Here is a 26,291-nt window from a genome sequence, read left to right as displayed (position 1 = left end):
TTTTTCTTGAAGTAGCTTTCATGAAATCAATGTTGATCAGTAGACAAGCACTTGTGTCCTCTCAATGATGTGTGTGTAATCTTGGAATATCTTTAAGAAAGATCACCTGGTTTTCCCCTCCCATCGGCCAGTAATTGACAACTCTATCCCTATGATCATTACAAGGAGAAAATTGTCTGTCGGAAACCAAATGGGGAGCAATATGAGGAGTTTGCACTTTGTAGCTCCCTCCACAACTAAAATACAACCATAACTACAGCAAGCCATGAGTGGTACATCAATAGAGTCAGGGACTATGTCAATACATTGCGCTGCTCTCAGGTAGAGTTTAAAGGGGCTCTATCAGCAAAATCATGCTGATAGCCCCACATATGCGTGAATAGCCTTTAAAAAGGCTATTCAGGCACCATAAAAGTTATATTAAACTACCCCCCCCCCCCGTTTTAAAATAATAACCTAAAAAAGAATGTAATCTACTTATGCGTCGTGCACGCTGGGAGGGCACTCAGGGTGTGTCTTCATCTTCATCCACGCCTCTTCTTCCTCCGATGTCCTGGGGTCCTGTCCTCCTCCGGCGCTCGCGAACAGACATTGATTTAAAAAAAATGGCCTGGGCGCATGCGCAGTAGCATGCGGCTTCTACTACGGCTACTGCGCATGCGCCCAGGCTATTTTTTTTATCAATGTCCATTCACGAGTGCCAGAGGAAGACGGGACCTGAGGACATCGGAGGAAAAGGAGGCATGGATGAAGAAGACGGCGCGCCCTGAATGCCCGCCCAGCGTGCACGATGCGTAAGTAGATCCGATTCTTTTTTAGGGTATTATTTTAAAATGGTGGGGTAGTTTAATATAACATTTACGGTGCCTGAATAGCCTTTTTAAAGGCTATTCACGCATATGTGGGGCTCTATCAGCATGATTTTGCTGATAGAGCCCCTTTAAACCTAGCAGCAGACTCTATTTAATCACATCATGGATGAACAAGCATATTCAGTTCATAATAAAGAACATTTACATAGACCAAACCCAAAAGACCAACAATCCACATCAGAAAAGTATGTTCAGAATAGTGTATAAATGGTATTCATGTAAAAATGCATTTGTAATGAACAAGCAAACAGAATGTAGTTCTCCCGTATCCTAGTGCTAGTAGTAACCTCACCTCACCTACATCTCTACTTTGCTTGACAAATTTTTGCTCTTCACAGATCCTGTCTCCAGCACCTTTTCTTAAGGCAATCATGGAATTCTTAAACGTCCAGACCCCGCACATTATCCTGTGTATCCCTAGGATCTTTTAAGCCACCTTTCCCAATGGGAATTTGCATGAGCTAAACAATTTGTAGTGTTATAGTGTCCTACAAAGGTCACTTGTTCTTCTGATGTGTTGCTCATTGGCTGATTTCTATCTTACATTACCTCTCTACTAACTATTAACACCCTCTGTTTGATAACCTTACCAAATTGGTGTTGCAGGCCATGACCTCTGTCTGATAAATATGACAAACAAGTTCCACCTTCCCTGACTTTGGCTTGTCCAGTGACTATGTCTCTTCCTGTCCCTTTTGTCCAATGCCCCTACATGCCTGGATCCTGTCTGTGTTAGTCACCACTCAACTGAGAATACTCCCAAAGTAGTGACATGGTGGCTTTCTACATCATAGATCAGATTCCCATAGACAGCTAAAACTAAAGGACCACTTAGGCAATGCTCTCAGGCAGTGGAATAACTAGGAATGGTGGGGCCCTGTGGTGAACCTTTGACATGCCCCCCCCCCCCGACCGACACCGACACCGAAGACCTCGACTGACCCCCTCCTACGCATTCCTGCATGTTCTATCATGCCCCATAGTGGCCCCTCCACACAGTATGATCCCCCATAGTGACCCCTGCACACAGTATTATTCCCCCATAGTAGCCCCTGCACGCAGTATTATCCCCCATAGTGGCCCCTGCACAGATTATTATGTCCCTTAGTGGCCCCTGCACACAGTATCATCCCCCATAGTGGCTCCTGCACACAGTATTATCCCCCATAGTGGCCCCTGCAAACATTATTATCCCCAATAGTGGCCCCTGCACGCAGTATTATGTCCCTTAGTGGCCCCTGCACACAGTATTATCCCCCATAGTGGCTCCTGCACACAGTATTATGTCCCATAGTCGCTCCTGCACACAGTATTATGTCCCATAGTCGCTCCTGCACACAGTATTATGTCCCACTGTGGACACCCATAAACAATTATTATACTCTGGGGTCTTTTTAGACCCTAGAGTATAATAATTGGAGGCCCGGGGGAATAAAAACATAAAAAACTACTGTTTCTTACCTGTCCCTCAGCTCCTACACTTCTTCTCTGCTGCCGTCTTTCTCCAATGACGTCGGACGTCACATGACCCTGGACGCAGGCCGGGTTCATGTGACGTCAGAGAGGAAGGAGGCCTGGCAGGATCGTGGAGAGGTAAGTAACAGTGTTTTTTATGTTTCTTACCTCTCCCAGTCCGCCAATCATTATACTCGGGGGTCCGAAAAGACCAGCGAGTATAATGATAGCAGCGGTAGCAGCTGTCACCGGGCCCCTAATGTCCCGGGCCTTGTGGCAGCTGCCTCTGCTGCTATGGCGGTAGTTACACCACTGCTCTCAGGAGTAGCCCTAAACCAAACCAATTGGGTGGCCTACTACATCCACACCAGATGAGTTACAAAAGAATAACATCAGATATAGCAAAATTACATGTCTTTTTAATTAAACACATTAGGTGTTTTGCATTATTTTAGGCTGCAGTGTGAATAGCATGGAAGAAATTAAGGAAACAAAAAAAAAAGCAACAAAATAAGTAAAAATATCAGGAGTTGCAGTATAAAATTTGTCTCATACAATTGGAAAATATTAAAATAAACAACAAACTTCATCTCTTTCTGTCTGCTGAAGTTCAACGTACAGTAATATAATCTGAAAAAGTAAAACTACCCAGGGGTGATGGAAAGTAAGAAAGGTCAGAGGAGTGGAACAGAGAATTAATAACTTCTGCCACCAGCCTTATGGCATATGAAACAGCTGATATAGGGGTTACGCTCACACTGAAATGTATTGTTGTTATTCAGTAAAAGTCATGAGGATTTTCTGTTTACAGTCCTTATCATTTTCCTTTGGGAATACCGCTATCCCTGATTTTCATCTATGTTTTGAGACGCGATGATGGTGATGGGTTATCAGAATTGGTATTGATGGTAAATTTACGAACAAACAAGGTAAAATAGCATGATAGAAGTATACAATATTAAAGTTTAGTTAAAAGTGGTGGATAAAGCGTTAAAAATTCCACATTGCTTAAAAATGATGTGTAAGACTGTTGCAATATATAATATTACCGCCTTGTTCATTTCAATAGATGACGTTACGTATCTAAAATCTCCCATATATCTTAGTATAAGCTCAGTCAAAACTACTGTTTTCATTGGCGCCAATTGACTAGTTAATGTGTAAGGGGACCTTTCTAACTAGAAGGAAGGATCTGGCATGTCGAATTTCAATACCTTATTCTTCAGTTCTCACAAGCCGACACCATAGGTGCTAGCGGTAAGGTTACTGTACTCTCCCTTTTGAAAACACGCATGTATCTGTATAATGAAGAATAGTTGTTGGCTGACCGATTAAAAGTGTAAAGTAACTTTAAGGCTCTGTTGAAGTCAAGTTTTTCTTATCTTTTAATGCCACATGTTGGGAATATTCCCCAATGTATGCTACAGATAGAAGATTGTGACTATATAGACATACAGTGTTGTGTTGCCTATTGATTCCCATTGTATAAAGGCAAATATTTTTTTTCTCTTTTTCTCTTCACGTTTTCTGCACTTATCAAGGCAGAAACCGGACGGGAAACCGGTGGACTCCATTATAGTCTATGGGATCCACAAAGGTAATCACTTTTTTAAGTGGATTATGTTTTCGTTCAGGGGGTCCCCAAGTGGATCCTCTGAACGGAAACCTGAACATAGGTGTGACCCTAGCGTTATTGGAGAGTCTTCTAGGAAAGCTCTGTGCATGGAGGAAGAGAGTAGATAAACTGTGACATCTTCTCTTGTCATAAGTGGATGTAATGATCACCAGTGATATAATTTATAGAAGTGTTATCTTCTATTGTAATCCTGCCTGTGATGTAAATGAGATGAGGTACTACATAGAAAAAAACCCTATAGAATTAGCAATTGTAGCTTTTTAGTTTTTGCAAAAACAGACCGGGGGTTGGTAATTCTTGAGTCTTACCCTTAAGGTTGAAATAAGCTATAGGCTTCAAATCTTTATTGTAATTATTTTCATGCATTCATTTTTTTCTGGGGGTTGTTTTTTTTTTTAGTTTTTTTTTTATGTGTATTTTTGTTTGTTTTATTGTTATACCTATAGCCAACTTTTGCCTGTGTGTCTGACAGATACTGTAGGGGGGGGGGGGGGGCACACGGTGGCTCAGTGGTCAGCACTGCAGCCTTGCAGCACTGGAGTCCTGGTGTTCAAATCCCGCCAAGGGCAAAAAACTATCTGCAAGGAGTTTGTATGTTCTCCCCGTGTTTGCATGGATTTCCATCCCATCTTCCAAAAAAGACATACTGATAGGGAAAAATGTACATTGTGAGCTCTATGTGGGGCTCACAATCTACATTAAAAAAAAAAAAAAAAAAAAGATACTGTAGGGGGGAAGGGAAAAAAATTGCCTGCTGTTACCAATAGTTTATATAACCTGTTACATTTACAATATAAATACTTGATGAGGGTATTTTAGATCACATGTTATTATTTTTGTCTCTTGCATTGTTGACAGATGTAGATTGTATTGATGTCGAAGTAGAGAGCAAATTGGGGGAATTATTTCAGAACATTATCTAGTCACTTGGGTTTTGTGGTAAATCTAATGGGCTTATCTAATATTAGGAATATTTATTTTATGTCATCTATTATGCGAGTTTCACAACTAATGTCATTGAGTGCATAACTTAGGTATTGCGGTAATGGGTATTTCATATGATTTTAGACACTACATGATAAATATTCATTATATAGAATGTATTTTGTAATTAATAATGTACAATGGGGTGACATTATGATTATCACATTTTGTATGATTATTGATGAGTTAATAAGTTAATTGGTTGGGTTATTATTACTCACAGGAGTAGATCTTATTCGATGTTTGTTAATTATTTAATATATGTTTTGATTAATATTCCATTTCTATGGCTACCTTAAACCTCATGTGGTTACCACTACTTATAATACTTGATAGTGTTTCTATTTCATATACTAGACCATTGGCCACCCAATGCTTAGTTACATTAATTTCTCCCAATTCATCTACTTGATATGGACTCTACTGTCAAATTAAATCATTGTCATTGCCTTGTATTGACCACCTGAAGCATCATACTCTCGATTTGACATGATATCATACTCGATGAGCTAGCTTTATTTGCCTTTCACTTTATATATTCGATCGAATACTACGGTATTCGAAATACTCGTACTCGATCGAGTACCACTTGCTGTTCGAATGTAAAAGTTCTATGCAGAACCAGCATTGATTGGCTGAATGCTATACAGTCGGCCAATCAACTCTGGTTCTTCTCCTACCTTTAGAAGTCTTCTCCGTGCAGATTCCCCGCGGCGTCTTCCGGCTCTTCATTCACTCTGCCAGGCATCGGGCCTGGGCAGAGCCGACTGCGCATGTCCGCAGGCCCGATGCCTGACAGAGTGAATGAAGAGCCGGAAGACGCCGCGGGGACGCTGCACGGAGAAGACTTCTCAGAGGATCCAGCCCGACCCTCACTTGTGGACTTGGTAAGTATAATTTGATCGAACGTTGCCTACCCCTGAAACGAGCATTTTCCCCCCATAGCCTATAATGGGGTTCGATATTCGATTCGAGTAGTCGAAAATTGAGGGGCTACTCAAAAACGAATATCGAACCTCGAACATTTTACTGTTCGCTCATCTCTAATTATGATGTCATCACTATTTGCCATATCAGACACAGTTGCTATATCTTTTATTCATTTGTGGCATGTACATGTTTCCACGTTCTAACCATTATAACTTCCAGCATTGAGACAATTACTGCTTTTTCTGGATATATGTTTGGAAGGAGCTAGGATTATAGTTTATAGCCCAGGTCCCCTGCTATAGTGGTTGGTGCTATCTCATGGGTTTGCTTTGACTAGCTTAAATGTTCCCTATTATACGTGCTTGATGTAATACTGACACTGGATATATAAGATATGTGTTGTAGACCGTACTATTACTTGATTTGGGATTATCTTTTAAGGTCATATTAAAAAAAAAATCAATATATAACAATTTTTGGGAATAATTGATGGAATGGAAAGGTATAGTACATGTAGTGAAACTGGATTGGCAAATGGCATCAAAATACAAATGGTGCTAAGCATTTACAAATAGCATGTATATGGGTGCACGTGTACCCATATGGCAACATCTAATCCAAACTTAAAGGGGATTTCGCATTAAAGAAATTTATGGAATATCCACAGAATTTGCTATAAATATCTGATAGATGAGGATCTCACTTCTGGGGGACATCAACCCACATGGATGAGCAAAACAAATGAGTATTTAATAATCGATAAAGGTTTGGGACAATCTGTCAAACATTTCAGATATGTGGGTAGGTCTGAGGATGCTATGTGTTCAGGTATTCCTCTGACTTTAATATTATTACACCTGACTTCAGTATCTGTAGCTTTGATTTTGGACTCTAATATGTTTCTCTGAACAAATATTCTTTATACAGCAGATATATTTAGATGAGGATGAATCCCTGCGCATGTGTACTAGGATTGAATAAGCATGAAGCCCTGTACGTGTGTTCTAGGATTGAATATGGGAAGAATATGCAAATATGTCTTCCATGATGTAATTAGGAAATCAGCTGCTGCCTCAGTATTGGAAACCAATAGAGGGCGCTCACTGGAATGTGCAAGCCTATATTCCCTGATGTAGTTAGGAAGACAGAATTCCAGTCATTGCAAAACAAAGGCCTCTTGGAAGGTCGAGCATGATGCAAAAGGGAGCAACCTTTATTGGGTTATTTCACTGGAATTCTGTCTTCCTAACTACATCGGGGAAGACAGGCTTGTACATTTCAGTGAGCGCCCTCTGTTGGTTTGCAATACTGAGGCAGCAGCTGACTTCCTAATTACATCATGGAAGACAGATTTGCATATTCTTCCCATGGTCCTTTGCGAAGTGGAGTGCTAAAGGCTTAATACTGTAAGTCTCCACACACCTATATGGGGGTCTCTCCCCATGGAGTGACAATATCCCCTTAACCCTAGGATTGAATAAGCATGGTTCTTAATGGACAGAGGAGAGGCCACTAACAATATTTTGTAATGTAGTGAAGACAACATTGTATACCCTTCTTTTCATTGGAGGAGAGGGTAACCGAGAAGTATTGAGAACTGGGGATGTCAGCTGATGAAGATCGAAACGCGGCTGTGAAAAGAGGCACCATGTGTTTTCAAATTGTAACTGCACCTGGTTTAGTAATAGAGCCAATTCTCCAGTTTACTAGTATGGTTCACAAGTTGTAATCTCTTCATAGGCGGATGACCTTACTCCAGTTGCGCCCCGAATATTTTCAAGGTGATTATTGGCAACTGTGATCAGCTTTGTTTGTCTGCGAGCTACGAACAAGTGGCCATTACTGTCTATGGCAAGCTCCGCCCTGTGCACCAGCATTTATATTATACATTATATAGTAAAACTGCATTTAGAATGTGTATATTCTGTTATCCATATTCACCCTTAAAACAATAAGACTAATAGGCTGTGACAGCATCACATCAATTAAGCTCCGGATGATCTTTACAAATTCTATCCGGTCTATTATAAAGCATGCCACCGAGCATAGGTTATCGCTCTGCTTGTCATTAAGTAACATGCAGAAATCATTTTCTCTGTCATACAATCTCCTTGTTATAAACTGATTTCTAACTGCTTTTCCAAGAGAAAAAAAATGCATTAATATGCATTTTTTGTCTCTAAAATACTTTTTACATTTTTGCCAATAGATGTTTTATCAGCATGAGTCACAGCTTGAAATGTATGATGATTAGATTTGCATGAGGCCAGTAAGAATGGATTTTCTATGCTCAGTATAATTAATATTGCTTTTTATGCTGCTGCAATAAGTAACAGAAAGCCAAGGGAATATTAATAGAGATGCCACCTGCAATTTTATAAATAGAGAGACTAATGCTTCGAGTATCTATCATAATCCCTCGGGAATCCGTGCAACTGCGGAAGATTGTTTCTTCTTTTTTTTTTTCCTGGAACGTGTATTGTAATTCTTTGTTACCTATGTGACGCGTCTTTTTATTACAATTATAGGCCTATGTGAAGGGCGGGTTTTAAGCAAGATACACAGATTTCATGTATTCCTAGCTGGAGTGGCATAAATATTTAAGTACATACTTTATTGTAGATGCATAAGACATTTAACTTCAGAGAGCTTTCGTATAAGATCTGCACACTATATCCCTTAGAGGAAAAAAGTTATATTTCACATTTTCTGCAGTGGAAGTGTAATTTGCCCAAACAGCATCAATGTCCATCTCTTTTGTTCTCATACAAACCTTTGGCATCATATAATATCTGCTTGTAAAGGGACTTTTGGAAATAACACAGTGCCATCTACTGACAAGATATACCAGAAAGCCGTCGCATCTCGCACATGAGACTTAGAGGTTATTACCTTTTATCCTTTTATTGTACCTTTATATGTTTGAGATATTGATTTTAATTTTCAACTGTTGCACAGAGATCATGTTAAAAACCTAAAGGTAACTATAAAGAAGGCTTAGGACATGATTAGATTCTCCACCGGAATTTATTTTTAGAAAATATGGTCAACATGGCAGTCGGACATACTGAAGATGGAGACTTGATTTAAAGATTGCAAAAAATTATATAGATATCATTCATGACACCACTGCAAGCAAAGGCAATGGTGACTGACTGTTAATGCAGGACACATAATGGTGACTGCGCCAAATTTCCTTAAAAGGAACTGTGTGAGATGCTTGGGATTATTGACGGATCAAACAATCGTCTATACTGGTAGACTGAGCCATCTGAAGTCTGTTTGCCATGTGTCCATTCCCTCACATAACCACTACTCCTAACAACTCCTAACAGCTAGGTCAGAACAATGCAGATGGTGGGCAAGTTCTTGGCATGACTTCAGTCCAATGATGTGTCCCCTCGCAAAGTGTATCAGGTGGGCGAAATTTTGTGTAATTCATCACAAAGCAGAAACTGAAAAGATGCTAGTCCATGCCCTCATAATCTCCCACTTAGATTAATGCAACACCCTTCTCCATGGCCTCAATACTCTCGTCCCCTCCAGTTCATCTTAAACTGTGCTGCTAATACACCTCCCCCCCCCCTCCCCCCCGTTCTACATTGCCCACTCCCCTCTGCCAATCCCTTCACTGGTTACCCATTGCCCAGCGAATAGAGTTCAAGTTACCAACACTGACAAACAAAGACATCCATAACCTATCCCCTCCATATATCTCTGACCTAATCTCCCGCTACCTGCTCACACAAAACCTCCGATCCTGAAAGACCTCCTACTCCACTGTGCTCTTATTCGCTCTTCACACAACTGTCTCCAATATTACTCCAGGGCATCCCCCATACCCTGGAACTCATTCACAAGACACATAAGACTGACCCCCACAATCACAGGCTTCAAGAAGGCCCTGAAGACTATTCAGGAAGGCCTACAACCTCCAATAACACTACTGTCTCCACATCACCACCTCACCTTCTGTCTCTATCACTCCTCCCTCATAGACTGTAAGCCCTTGCAGGCAGGGCCTTCTGTCCCACTGTGCCAGTCAGTCATTGTTAATATTATATTTGTTTGTATATTTTGCGTATCATATGTAAACCCTCAAATGTAAATTATGGAATTATTATAATAATGTACCATGGAATTAATACAATAATGTACAGCACCATGGAATTAATATAATAATGTACAGCTCCATGGAATTAATTCAATAATGTACAGCACCATAGAATTAATATAATAAAGTACAGCACCATGGAATTAATATAATAATGTACAGCACCATGGAATTAATATAATAATGTACAGCACCATGGAATTAATTCAATAATGTACAGCACCGTAGAATTAATATAATAATGTACAGCACCATGGAATTATTATAATAATGTACAGCACCATGGAATTAATACAATAATGTACAGCACCATGGAATTAATATAATAATGTACAGAGCACCATGGAATTAATATAATAATGTACAGCACCATGGAATTAATATAATAATGTACAACACCATGGAATTAATATAATAATGTACAGCACCATGGAATTAATATAATAATGTACAGTACCATGGAATTAATATAATAATGTACAGAGCACCATGGAATTAATATAATAATGTAGAGCACCATGGAATTAATATAATAATGTACAGTACCATGGAATTAATATAATAATGTACAACACCATGGAATTAATACAATAATGTTCAGCACCATGGAATTAATATAATAATGTACAGAGCACCATGGAATTAATATAATAATGTACAGCGCCATGGAATTAATATAATAATGTACAGCACCATGGAATTAATTCAATAATGTACAGCACCATAGAATTAATATAATAATGTACAGCAACATGGAATTAATATAATAATGTACAGCACCATGGAATTAATATAATAATGTATAGTACCATGGAATTAATTCAATAATGTACAGCACCGTAGAATTAATATAATAATGTACAGCACCATGGAATTATTATAATAATGTACAGCACCATGGAATTAATACAATAATGTACAGCACCATGGAATTAATATAATAATGTACAGAGCACCATGGAATTAATATAATAATGTGCATCACCATGGAATTAATATAATAATGTACAACACCATGGAATTAATACAATAATGTACAGCACCATGGAATTAATATAATAATGTAGAGCACCATGGAATTAATTCAATAATATACAGCACCGAAGAATTAATATAATAATGTACAGCACCATGGAAATAATATAATAATGTACAGCAGCATGGAATCAAGGGTAATATATAAAATAATAATAATAATAATAGCAATATTTAGCAGTCAATGATCTTTCACTAAGACATTCATAGGGCAGTGGGGAAAGCACTTTTACGTCCTGTAGTGGCAAGACCCAGTGTCAGACCATACCTGTAATTATTTCCATATCTAACTGAGACATAGCTGCTTGCTGAGTTTTGCAGCAACCTGACATTACTATTGTCTTCAGATTGGATTGAAATCTGAACATGGGAGATTACTTTATAGACAACAGATAATGATTTACCATACTGTCCCTTTTCCTGTACATGTAACTTTACTCTTCGTGCCCCAATAAGTAAGTCTTACTCCCAAAATAGGTTTTAGAGAGCACCTGTCACGGACTGGTTGGTGTTGTCACCCCGAGCAATTTTGTGTTATATATATCCAAATCTGTTCTGTAAATCCAAAGATATAGACCTCGTGAGTGTTTATGGAAGGAAAGATATACTAGCCAAGTGGGCGGTAACACTGTGGTTTCTCTGGGGACAGGGTACTGTGTATGTTACCTCCTACTTGACTAATATAACCTAATTTTCAAAAACACTAACAGGTCTTATATCTTTGGAACAGTTTGACTGTTCTGGAGAAGCATATCACCAAAAAAACAGTAGTATTGCCGGATTCACCATGATTTTGTTTTCCTTCATGACTATCTCACCTTTTATTTGACTAAGTATCTTCTACATTAAGTTGCAATAGACGTAATTATTTTGTCAATAGGAGACAGGAAATGAATGTTGCTAGTCAATAATACAGACATTCTATCTTCTATCATACACTGACATGTATCAGCAATAACATTTTATTGTTATCAGATGAACATTTAGAGTAAAATTGATCTTCTCATCTGAAATTATGCGCCGTGATATCTTCATATGTTATTAGTGGTTCAAAAGGACTTCAAGAAATGTTAGTTCAGGGAGTTATTATGGTGCACAAATGAAGTATTTGCATTGAGAAATTCAGCTCTGTGTAACATGCATGTCTAACACTGTATCAGGAAAATGGTTGTTTTTGTACCGTGTTAGCCAGTGGTTATAACACTGTATCTTCATTTACCGATAGCCAGCGTTTTCATTTATTGATAGCAAATCAACATTTATAGGGACTAAATATATTTTCTTACAGTGCATCTCACCGTACCAATATCTGAAGCATGAAATCTCTGCTTATTTACTACTCCTTTAGTAATCTACTTCTCTTCGGTGCTGACAAAATATTTATATTATAGTTAGAAGAGATATTACTGTACCTAGGTCCTATTCTACCGGCCCGGAATTCATTTTCAAAGCCCAGGCCCAAGAGGGTTATGTCTAGAAAATGTAGGGACCCACTGAAGAAGTTGCCCTATTGGCTATCACTGGGATAGTGTGACTGTTCTCACCCATTTTCAACAGCATGTCCCATTTCCATTGGGCAAAACTATTATTTGCAGCCAACTTCTGACTGAGAATCCCTTGACTGTTTCCTACGACAGTGGCATAGCTACTGACCCAGACCCGGGTAAAAATGTATTTTTAAAATGGGCTGGGTGAGGTGAAAAAAATAATCATACTCACTTGTCTCCGATGCTCCATTGTCCTCCCAGCGCGGTCTAGTCTGGCTGCTCTAGAAGTGAAACTACTCACCGGCTATGATGTCCTGGATCCTTTTCACTGACATTGACCAGCGGCCTCAGTGGAATCAGGAAGTGACCCCGGGACATCACAGGTAGTGACCTCCCATGTTCTTCACTTAGAGTGCTAATTGGGCTCAACGTGCCGTAGCACTGGGGAAAGGTAAGTATGGTTTCCTTTATTTTTTCACTTCCCACGGACAACCCCTTTAAATCAAGTCAGGTCACCACACACTCTATGTTAATTCATAAATCCTATATGGATATACCGAAAATAATATGCACAAACAATTTAAATTTTATATTTTATTGGGTATTTAAATAGCAATATATATATATATATATATATATATATATATATATATATATATATATATGTAAACAATATTCATGGTAGAGTTCTCACCACATTTCCAGGCATGACTGCAAAAGTTTTTCTATGCAGGGTGATGAACGAAAAGAGTTGATACAATTACATATGTATACCAATGCAATAAATATACTTTATCTGCCAATAAGTATTTGGACACCCAGTAAAGTTCTGCAGAGGTGGAGTTATGGTTTGGGGGTGTTTCTCCCAGTGCATGGTAACCTCAACGCCGACGCCTATTGCACTATTTTAGATAACAGTGTGCTTCCTACATTATGTCGATTCTATGGGTCGGACCAATGTTACTTCCAGGATGACAACGCCAGCATGTCATGTAGTGAGGTCTACCATGGCTTGGTACAGTGACTATCAGGTTAGCAAACTGGACTGGCCTGCTCAGAGCCCAGACTTGAACCCTATTAAGTACCTCTGAGACGAGTTGGATCGCCAAACTAAGGAGTGCAGTAGCCAACCAAAATCAGTGAAAGAACTTACCTGTCTTCTCCAAGCCGAATGTACTAAAATACCACTAGCCGTCATACAAGGACTTGTGGAAAGCCCCGGAGGGTTGAGGCTGTAATTGCCACTCGTGTCACTCAGACCACAGGTGTCCAAATACTTATTGCTAGACAGTGTATAATGTGTATGGACCGCCCTTCCCACCTGGTAACACCTGGCCACTAATTTAGTCATACACTTCTAGGAGGATTCTAGGAGGACAACACAATGTAGAGTTCTATAAACAGATGCTCCGTAATTGCCTCTTGAAGAATTTACCAAAATAATAATGCTAGGTCTTTAAGGAGTTTATAAGATTAGTACATATTATTTTATTATTGTGCTCATGGTACACTGTAAACCATTTGCGGTAAGCTTATAAGCTCCTTCTCCCTCCTTCTGCTCCTTTTCAACAAAATTGTTAATATACTTATTAGAGGAAGATTATTTTCAGCCCATGTATTATTCCTTTACTATGCTTAAGATCTCACCTCTTTCCTGATGACCATTGCTCTCCAGCTTATTAAGAGAAAACTTCACTCCAATTTAGTCAAGTGGCCCACAACTACCGCGCTCCTAGAGAAAATATAAAGAACCTCTTTCGGTTTCAGTGTCCATCAGAGCGACTGAACTAGTGATTGACTTATTTGCTCTCAAGCAGCGATCCTTGCTCTTTCAGCAGTTTCACATACAAAAGTAAATAGTCCAGAACATCAATAGTTTTAACTGCATAATCTGTATCAAAACAAATGTTTCTTTATTGACCGTATAATTGGAATATGCAGAATTCACTTCATTGTTTAGTAATTACGTCATTTGCAAAATTGTTTAGAATAGATTAATAAGTGCTGTTTTTGCCGTTCTATTTTCAAAAATTTTTTTTTAATTTTTTTGTGTTAAAATATTTAACAGCATTAAAAAAAATAGACATAAAATTCATGGCTAAAACCATAATTGTAATTGTTAATTTGTAGATTCAACATTCTGTGCTGATAATATATCTTTGTAACATGTTTTATTATTGAGTTTAATACATAAAGTATGCCGTGAGCTTCTAAGTTCCCTTTAATGGTAGCTGAAGCCAGACAGAAGTATATAATTTAACGCTATGTCTGTGCAGGGGATTTAGAGTTCTATATCAGAAAAATGGAACTCCGACCACTATAAAGATATATTATGGAATTATTAAGCACAGAATACTACACATGCTTAGTGATTTAAAGCGGCAATTCCCTAACCTCAGCGTCAGTTGTAGGTGTTCGTTTCTTTTCTACTTTTATGTGAGCTTATTTTATTAGGACCATAAGTCTCTGTAATATTTATATTTGTGACCTGGCCTATCTTAAACTTGGCTCATCTCACTACTCTCATAGATGAGCCCACCTTGAATTTATTATAGTTATCAGCTTCACATTAAAGATGGCTAAATATTTAGCTCACAATCGGTTGAACACTCCAATTTTTCATGAAATGTATTTAATACAGTATTGAGTACTCTGATTTTTCATTGAATCAATTTAATACTGTATTGTAAGCGGCCATTTTTTGTGTTCCCGGCGAGCATGCGCAGTTGGCTTTGCCTTAGGCTCGAGGCCTAGAAGTTTGAAGCCAACCCCTGGAAGAAGATGCGAAGAAGACCCATTCCTGAAGAAGATGGAGGCGGCACTGGAGAGTCCTCTCGCAGCATTGGGGATGCCCCCAGTGTTGTTTGAGCGCTGGGGCCGCCCCCAGTGCTGCGAGAGAAATCCTTTGCATACCGGCAAAAAACGGGATTTCTACGGAATGGCGGCGCGGAGAAGACATCTAAAGGTAGGAGATGAATAGCTTTTCTTAGGTTATTTGTATGTGATAAGCAGAAAAAATTCAGTTTAAATGATAGAATCCCTTTAAAGTTATTTTGCTATGGAAAAAAGCATTTAAGCCATTTTTGAAGTTGTCAGCTGTTGTTGCTGTGACCAACTCCTGGGGGTAGGCTATTCCACAGATTCATAGTCCAATGAAGAAGTTGTAAGTTGCAGGACAATTGCCAGTGGTGAAAGGTGGGTAGAAAAACTGGACCCTTGAGAGGTGTCCCTGGTGTGCAATCCGGAAGATTGCAGTTGCAGGGCTAAGGCGGCAATGACTGTCGCTTTAGCCCTGCACCTGCAATCTTCTGGGTCCCACAACAGGGACACCCCCACCCAGTTTTTCTACCCACTTCTCACCACTGGCAGTTGCCCTGAAACGTTGCCTGAATTCTACTTCATTATGACAACTTGTATAGTCAAGTGGCTTTAACTTATATGCAAATCACAATTGAGTGTTTGCATGCCCTGTTTTTATTTTATACAAGTCCTATTGGATTTCTGTTTTCGTCTAAGGAGTTTTGTTTTTTTTGTTTCATATATTGCTGTGTTTTGTTTTTTTTTGGAGCCAAGGTGAGGAGTAGATTTCACAGGAGGAAAAAGTTTAAGAGCTTCCTTTATATTTTCCATTCCTTTTCAAGCCACTCCTGTCTTTGACTCAAAAAAAGACAGCAAAAAATGTTGTATTTCCACAACATGGGATCTTAGCCTCAGACCGGCTTCTATTTTCTGTATCTTTAGGGTCCTTTCACACAGACGAAAATGGTGCCTTATTTGGCTCTGAATTTTCAGCACTGAAAAAAAAGCCTCCCATTGATTTCAATGGGTGCCGCTAGTTTTTTTTTCCACTAGTGGAATTTTCCACTAGCTTGACCCCTGAGTTTGGGGAATACAAGTCTTGGGGTCAGCCAAGTAACTCAGTACTAACAGAAGTCTTGGGATAGGGCAGTGTCATAACTGCAAATTTAGAAAACACTTCAAATAAATTGGGTACATTTCTGAGAACATGGGGACTTTTCTATGGTTTGTGAAATATTTGGAAAACTAAAATAGAAGACGTAGCTTGTATGTCATACTCTGTCAACCCTCTTTCCATTATTCATAGTAAGATTCAACTAACTTGATATGAATATTAGTCTTGTGCTTTTTATCTGATGGCTGTAGAGAGACAATTTGGCTTCAATTTATATATAATAGATTAAAGGATAAAAGGCTGTTGCCAATTCCTCCTAAACAAGTCCTCCTAAATAACACTAGGAAAATTGGCCCAATGTACTGCATGATGGGCTTACAATCTTTGTTTATTTGTATTGGTATTGCACTTGGTTTACATTTTATACAGTTTAGTAAGAATATATATGTCTGCATTTTGCTGATGGAATATATTTTCCTTAAAGGGGTTGTGCAGTTTTCTAACATAAATATATTTAACTTTATGCTGAGTATAAGCTGAATTTTTCAGCACAGTTTTTGTGCTGGAAAAGCCCCCCTCGGCTTATACTCGAGTCAAGCAAAAAAAAAAAAAAATTGGGAGGGGGGGTCTATGACCAGCCGCAATAGTAATGTATAAAATCTCCCATAAAATAGTGAAAAAAAAGAAACTTTAAAAAAATATATAGTAAAAAAATAAAGTAAATAAAAGTTGTAAATCCCTCCTTTCCCTAGAATACATATAAAAGTAGAAAATTACTGTGAAACACAAACACATTAGGTATCATTAGGTATCCCTGTGTCTGAAAGTGCCCGGTCTACTGTATATAGGGGATCTGCAGTGCTCCTGTTCCGTCATGAAGGGGTTAATAGGAGCACTACAGAGACCCTATATTCAGCCAGACTGAGTTCCAAGTGGGGAAAAAAAAAAAACAGTCCTCTAGCTCCGGGAAGGGGCAGACAGACAACCAAAACAACCCCTCCCCTTCCCCAGCGCCCAGCAACTACGGCACCCAAAAACTCCGACCATTTTAATTTTTGAAATTTTCCAGTAGCTGCTGCATCCCCCCCCCCCCCGGCTTATACTCGAGTAAATAAGCTTTCCCAGTTTCTTGTGGTAAAATTAGGGGCCTCGGCTTATACTCGAGTATATACGGTAAGTGTCGTATAGCAGTTGATAACCCCTCTCTGCCAAGAGTGTGCAAAGTAGTAATCAAAGCAAAAGGTGGCTACTTTGAAGAACCTAAAATATAAGACATATTTTTTTATTAAGTAGATAATTCCACATGTGTTGATCAACATGCACTTGATGAAGAACAGGAGGTGAAGTATATCAAGCATTTAATCCATGTTTAATACCGGCCGGTATGGAGTACAGGCTTGTGTACAATGAGGATTAGAGATGAGCGAGTAGTATTCGAACGAATACTACTATTTGATCAAATACTCTTATCGGTCGAATACCACGCGGGTAAATTACATTGAATTCAATGCAAAAACCTCCTCGTGCTCCTCATCCTGCTACTTCCGGAACTTGGAGGATCCAAGGTGTCGAACTTTGGTTTCCATGGAACCCGGAACAACATTCCCATTTTTTCCTATAGACTATAATAGGATTCGATATTCTAACGAATACTACTCGCTCATTTCTAATGAGGATGAGTATCACTTCAGTTATATCTAGAGCATTATAAAATGTAGAAATATAGAAACTTGCTTTTGGTGTCGTATGGTTGAAAATACAATTGGGATTAAGACATTTATATACAGATAAATAAGAATATCCCTATCAAGCAGTGATATCTCTTGAAAGAATAAAGATAGATCTACAACCTCAGTGTTATATAAAAGATGAAAATCCCTGTTTTGTAGTGCCCAAGATATAACTGTTTGAAGTTACTCTCACCACCCCTCATTTTCTCTTCATTTTACACTAGCCTGTACTCCATACACAATGCGGAAGGTTTTAAGCTTTGATACATAAGTGCCTGGATGATGATATTCCATGATCAGAAACAAAGGGGCAGAATTGCAGACCTCAGTGCCCCTTCATTTCTGTTCCAACTGAGAAAACCCACACAACCCTGCTTGGAGAAGCGAGCATTGTGCAGGATCATAGAATGTCCATACACAGGGCCGGCTTCAGGTTTTTATGGGCCCTTGGGCGACAGAGCCTCAGTGGGCCCCCTTGTAAAGGAGGTGGGGGAGTTGAGACACTGTGCATTGCAGATGAAGCGAGTGACGTCATGCAGGAGTGTGGCCTCACCAACGCCATACCTCCCAATCTTTTACAGAGTAGAAAGAGGGGAAAATGTGCGGCGCGCTCTGCGCGGCGCTGCAAATTTGGCTCCACCCACTTTTATGTTGATTCCACCCAGTCTCATTCATTTATCATGTGCTCCCACACAGTATAATCCTCCTACAGTCACCCGTAAATTATATACCCCCCCTCCATCTCTCCCCCAGTTTCATATACACCCTTCCTCTGCCCCCAGTTTCATGTCCCCCCTCCATCTCTGTCCCCAGTTTCATCACGTTCTCTCCCTTCATCTGCCCACAGTTTCATGTCCCTCGTCTCTGCCCCACTGTCATGCCGTTCCCCCCTCCACTTCATTTGCCCCCCAGTTTCTTTGGGCCCCCTCCATCTTTGTCCCCAGTTTCATGCCGTTCTCTCCCCACCACCTTCATGTTCCCCAGTGTCATGCTGTTCCCCCCCTCCCCTTCATTTGCCCCCCAGTTTCTTTTGGGCCCCCTCCATCTCTGTCCCAGTTTCATGCCATTCTCTCCCCACCCCCTTCATCTTCCCCAGTGTCATGCCGCTCCCCCCTCCCCTTCATTTGCCCCCCAGTTTCATGGGTCCCCTTCATTATGTTCCACCTTAACATTTAATACAAACAAACACTTACACTCACCTTCTATCACTCACCTTCCATCGTTCCCCCGACGCTCCTCTCTCCAGTCACATACGTGATGCAGGAGCTGTGAGATCAGCTCCTGCTTAGCTCCGGACCGGCTTGCGTGTGTAAGCGTGATATGATGACGGAGCCGGGCCGGAGCTTTAAAGCAGGAGCTGATCTCACAGCTCCTGCATCGCGTATGTAATTTCAGCTCATCGGCGGACGGACGCCGATGAGCTGAAATTGTGACAGGCAAGTGCCGGGGGGCCCCCAGAGGCTCTGTGGGCCCCGGCACTTGCCCGACTATGCCGTGCGCTGACGCCGGCCCTGTCCATACACCAAACTCTCTGGGAAGAAATAACGAACACAGAGCTCCTTGGTTTTCAGGATCTGGTGAGGATTTCAACAACATACCAACCACAACCTATGCCCTGTACCCTTTAAATGTTGACTAATCTCCCAATTTATTTTCAATGTCGCGCACACCACTTATTCCTATGTCCACCAATATGTCAGCCCCACTGGCCTTACACTTTGTGAGTCTAGAATCCATTCCTCTGCCGTTAGATACATGGTGGGTATTATCCTCCTTGTCACGTTATTTTCCTTTCTTGCCTATACTTGCACTTTGTTATACTATCTGCAGTATAAATTACTATTATACTCTATGTCCTGCCTATATTTTGTTACTTCCAAAAAATTTCTAAAAAATTTAAAAATAAATAAATGTTGTCCCAGCCAGTTTGCATGAAAGCTGTGTAAACCTTCTTGAGCTTCCATTGGCATTACTTTGTATTATTAAAGTATATAAGCACATACATACTGCACTAATAACTACCAGCCAAGTGCATCATAAATATTCATGTAATATAGCAACTGAAATGCTGCTTCTGCTATAAATTGGTTAGTATAGATTGCTTAGGACTTCAGGTATCTGAAAAAAAATGTTGCAATTTCTTTCCTACATTAAACTTCCCCTTGCTGGATGCTGTAACTGCATGCCGGACTATAGTTGTTGATTTTATAATGCAGTTATTCATAGCTCAGCTTTACCTCAGCATATCTCAGCTTTATCTCAGCATACATCAGTTTTACCTTGCAATATTTCAGTTTTATCTTAGAATATTTTAAAATTGAGTTCTAAAAATGACATCACACTTGTCGGAATAATTACATCAAGAAATAGACAGCGCACAAAGAGACACAAGAACGTGTCATAGATAAGAACTATAGTCTCCATTAGTGCATTGTATTCACATGAAAGTGCGCGGATAAACAACATTAATATTCTTTGTAGTTCAAATCAAAAATTGCATTTGTAGTTTTCAAAAAGAAAATAGTTTTGTAAGATTTAAGAATTATGAAAGCCAGGATCTGAGATAGGGATGCATTTACCTAAGTGCCGGGTATATGGCTCCGGACAGAGAACGCATTCAGATGTAGCAGAGCTGCATGGCTTCAAAGGACGTCGTAGAATGTGCAGTTTTTTTGTGCACCTTTTTCTGACTTTTTTTCATTCAAATATATAAAGACACCTAATACATAGACTTTCAAAGTGAGATGTAACAATAAGCTTAATAAGAAGAGATGAGCGAGTAGTATTCGATCGAGTAGGTATTTGATCGAATACTACGGTATTTGAAATACTCGTACTCGATCAAATACTACTAGCTATTCGAATGGAAAAGTTCGATGCAGAACCAGCATTGATTGGCCGAATGCTATACAGTCGACCAATCAACGCTGGTTCTTCTCCTACCTTTAGAAGTCTTCTCTGTGCAGCTTCCCCGCGAGTTATCCACTAATATGCACATGTAACAAGCTCCATCTATACTGTATATGAGTATATGTCTTCAGCATTGTATGCAAATGAAATTGCTAGAGTAACATATCATCAGTACTACAGATGAGCGAAAACTAAAATGTTCGAAGTTCGAAATTCGATTCGAACAGCCGCTCACTGTTCGAGTGTTCGAATGGGTTTCGAACCCCATTATAGTCTATGGGGAACATATACTCGTTAAGGGGGAAACCCAAATCCGTGTCTGGAGGGTCACCAAGTCCACTATGACACCCCAGGAAATGATACCAACACCCTGGAATGACACTGGGACAGCAGGGGAAGCATGTCTGGGGGCATAAAAGTCACTTTATTTCATGGAAATCCCTGTCAGTTTGCGATTTTCGCAAGCTAACTTTTCCCCATAGAAATGCATTGGCCAGTGCTGATTGGCCAGAGTACGGAATTCGACCAATCAGCACTGGCTCTGCTGGAGGAGGCGGAGTCTAAGATCGCTCCACACCTGTCTCCATTCAGGTCCGACCTTAGACTCCGCCTCCTCCGGCAGAGCCAGCGCTGATTGGCCGAAGGCTGGCCAATGCATTCCTATGCGAATGCAGAGACTTAGCAGTGCTGAGCCAGTTCTGCTCAACTACACATCTGATGCACACTCAGCTCTGCTACATCAGATGATGTACATCTGATGTAGCAAAGCCGAGGGTGCACTAGAACCCCTGTGCAAACTCAGCTCACGCTAATAGAATGCATTGGCCAGTGCTGATTGGCCAATGCATTCTATTAGCCCGATGAAGTAGAGCTGAATGTGCATCAGATGTGTAGTTGAGCAGAACTGTCTCAGCACTGCTAAGTCTCTGCATTCGCATAGGAATGCATTGGCCAGCCTTCGGCCAATCAGCGCTGGCTCTGCCAGAGGAGGCGGAGTCTAAGGTCAGACCTGAATGGAGACAGGTGTGGAGCGATCTTAGACTCCGCCTCCTCCAGCAGAGCCAGCGCTGATTGGTCGAGTTCCGTACTCTGGCCAATCAGCGCTGGCCAATGCATTCCTATTGGAAAAAGTTTATGTCACAAAAATCACAATTACACACCCGATAGAGCCCCAAAAAGTTATTTTTAATAACATTCCTACCTAAATAAAGGTTATCCCTAGCTATCCCTGCCTGTACAGCTATCCCTGTATCTTAGTCACAAAGTTCACATTCTCATATGACCCGGATTTGAAATCCACTATTCGTCTAAAATGGAGGTCACCTGATTTCGGCAGCCAATGACTTTTTCCGATTTTTTTCGATGCCTCCGGTGTCGTAGTTCCTGTCCCACCTCCCCTGCGCTGTTATTGGTGCAAAAAAAAGCGCCAGGGAAGGTGGGAGGGGAATCGAATTTTTTTGGAGTTTGCCACGTGTTGTTCGATTCGAATCGAACACATCGAACAGCCTGATATCCGATCGAACATGTGTTCGATAGAACACTGTTCGCTCATCTCTAAAAGGTACCAATGGCCCTTGCTACATATTTGTACATCCAATGAGTACAAAAGCAAGATGGGCCAATATAGAATAATTCTTTATCCTAACCCCTTAGTCCTTACTCAGATGGCAGTATTCTAGTCAGTATTTTACATCAGCATTTGTAAGGCCTCGTTCACATCTGCATTGTTATCCCGTCCGGGGGAGTCCACATGAGGACCCCACCCAAATGGAATACCGAATGCAATGACAAGCAGTGTGCAGTTAAATCCCATTGACCCCATAGACTATAATGGGTTTGTGTGCTTGCCACCAGATCTCCACAGGGATCGTACGGACACAAAAGTAGTTCACAATCTACTTTCCTGTCCACATGATTTGTGCGGGCAGCGCGCGGCAAGCATACGGACCCCATTATAGTCTATGGGGTCCGTGTGCTTTTACTGCCCACCACTTGCAGTTGCATTCAGTATTCCGTAAGGGGGTCTCCATGCAGACTCCCCGAACAGAAAACTGAACATATATGTGAATGAAGGGTAAGTCAAAGCCAGGAGTAGGATCTATACAAAGAAAAATTATAATGAAAAGATTTGCAGCTCTTTCATGTTTAGCTTCAACTCTTAGGTCTTACTCATAAGACTATCCCTTATTCTTTTTGTGTATGTTATCAGCAAATAATGATTTATTTTTAGCTCTATGCTCCTAAACCTGATCTCTCATAAATCTGGGGATAAACAGATTCTAGAGACCAAAGGCTCATAGTATTCAGCATTAGAGATGAGCGAACAGTGTTCTATCGAACACATGTTCGATCGGATATCAGGGTGTTCGCCATGTTCGAATCGAATCGAACACCGCGTGGTAAAGTGCGCCAAAATTCGATTCCCCTCCCACCTTCCCTGGCGCCTTTTTTGCACCAATAACAGCGCAGGGGAGGTGGGACAGGAACTACGACACCGGGGGCATTGAAAAAAATTGGAAAAAGTCATTGGCTGCCGAAATCAGGTGACCTCCATTTTAGACGAATAGTGGATTTCAAATCCGGGTCATATGAGAATGTGAACTTTGTGACTATGAGACAGGGATAGCTGTACAGGCAGGGATAGCTAGGGATAACCTTTATTTAGGGGGGAATGTTATTAAAAATAACTTTTTGGGGCTCTATCGGGTGTGTAATTGTGATTTTTGTGAGATAAACTTTTTCCCATAGGGATGCATTGGCCAGCGCTGATTGGCCGAATTCCGTACTCTGGCCAATCAGCGCTGGCCAATGCATTCTATTAGCCCGATGAAGTAGAGCTGAATGTGTGTGCTTAGCACACACATTCAGCTCTACTTCATCAGGCTAATAGAATACATTGGCCAATCAGCGCTGGCCAATGCATTCTATTAGCTTGATGAAGCAGAGTGTGCACAAGGGTTCAAGCGCACCCTCGGCTCTGATGTAGCAGAGCCGAGGCTGCACAAGGGTTCAAGCGCACCCTCGGCTCTGATGTAGGAGAGCCGAGGGTGCACTTGAACCCTTGTGCACCCTCAGCTCTGCTACATCAGAGCCGAGGGTGCGCTTGAACCCTTGTGCACACTCTGCTTCATCAAGCTAATAGAATGCATTGGCCAGCGCTGATTGGCCAGAGTACGGAACTCGACCAATCAGCGCTGGCTCTGCTGGAGGAGGCGGAGTCTAAGATCGCTCCACACCAGTCTCCATTCAGGTCCGACCTTAGACTCCGCCTCCTCCGGCAGAGCCAGCGCTGATTGGCCGAAGGCTGGCCAATGCATTCCTATGCGAATGCAGAGACTTAGCAGTGCTGAGTCAGTTTTGCTCAACTACACATCTGATGCACACTCGGCACTGCTACATCAGATGTAGCAATCTGATGTAGCAGAGCCGAGGGTGCACTAGAACCCCTGTGCAAACTCAGTTCACGCTAATAGAATGCATTGGCCAGCGCTGATTGGCCAATGCATTCTATTAGCCCGATGAAGTAGAGCTGAATGTGTGTGCTAAGCACACACATTCAGCACTGCTTCATCACGCCAATACAATGCATTAGCCAGTGCTGATTGGCCAGAGTACGGAATTCGGCCAATCAGCGCTGGCCAATGCATTCTATTAGCCCGATGAAGTAGAGCTGAATGTGTGTGCTAAGCACACACATTCAGCACTGCTTCATCACGCCAATACAATGCATTAGCCAGTGCTGATTGGCCAGAGTACGGAATTCGGCCAATCAGCGCTGGCCAATGCATTCTATTAGCCCGATGAAGTAGAGCTGAATGTGTGTGCTAAGCACACACATTCAGCACTGCTTCATCACGCCAATACAATGCATTAGCCAGTGCTGATTGGCCAGAGTACGGAATTCGGCCAATCAGCGCTGGCTCTGCTGAAGGAGGCGGAGTCTAAGGTCGGACCTGAATGGAGACTGGTGTGGAGCGATCTTAGACTCCGCCTCCTCCAGCAGAGCCAGCGCTGATTGGCCGAATTCCGTACTCTGGCCAATCAGCACTGGCTAATGCATTGTATTGGCGTGATGAAGCAGTGCTGAATGTGTGTGCTTAGCACACACATTCAGCTCTACTTCATCGGGCTAATAGAATGCATTGGCCAGCGCTGATTGGCCAGAGTACGGAATTCGGCCAATCAGCGCTGGCTCTGCTGGAGGAGGCGGAGTCTAAGATCGCTCCACACCAGTCTCCATTCAGGTCCGACCTTAGACTCCGCCTCCTCCAGCAGAGCCAGCGCTGATTGGCCGAATTCCGTACTCTGGCCAATCAGCACTGGCTAATGCATTGTATTGGCGTGATGAAGCAGTGCTGAATGTGTGTGCTTAGCACACACATTCAGCTCTACTTCATCGGGCTAATAGAATGCATTGGCCAGCGCTGATTGGCCGAATTCCGTACTCTGGCCAATCAGCACTGGCTAATGCATTGTATTGGCGTGATGAAGCAGTGCTGAATGTGTGTGCTTAGCACACACATTCAGCTCTACTTCATCGGGCTAATAGAATGCATTGGCCAGCGCTGATTGGCCGAATTCCGTACTCTGGCCAATCAGCACTGGCTAATGCATTGTATTGGCGTGATGAAGCAGTGCTGAATGTGTGTGCTTAGCACACACATTCAGCTCTACTTCATCGGGCTAATAGAATGTATTGGCCAATCAGCGCTGGCCAATGCATTCTATTAGCGTGAACTGAGTTTGCACAGGGGTTCTAGTGCACCCTCGGCTCTGCTACATCAGATTGCTACATCTGATGTAGCAGTGCCGAGTGTGCATCAGATGTGTAGTTGAGCAAAACTGACTCAGCACTGCTAAGTCTCTGCATTCGCATAGGAATGCATTGGCCAGCCTTCGGCCAATCAGCGCTGGCTCTGCCGGAGGAGGCGGAGTCTAAGGTCGGACCTGAATGGAGACTGGTGTGGAGCGATCTTAGACTCCGCCTCCTCCAGCAGAGCCAGCGCTGATTGGTCGAGTTCCGTACTCTGGCCAATCAGCACTGGCCAATGCATTTCTATGGGGAAAAGTTAGCTTGCGAAAATCGCAAACTGACAGGGATTTCCATGAAATAAAGTGACTTTTATGCCCCCAGACATGCTTCCCCTGCTGTCCCAGTGTCATTCCAGGGTGTTGGTATCATTTCCTGGGGTGTCATAGTGGACTTGGTGACCCTCCAGACACGA

This window comes from Leptodactylus fuscus, chromosome 2, assembly GCF_031893055.1.
Source record: "Leptodactylus fuscus isolate aLepFus1 chromosome 2, aLepFus1.hap2, whole genome shotgun sequence".
Lineage (NCBI taxonomy): Eukaryota > Metazoa > Chordata > Amphibia > Anura > Leptodactylidae > Leptodactylus > Leptodactylus fuscus.
This window is presented reverse-complemented; position numbering follows the sequence as displayed.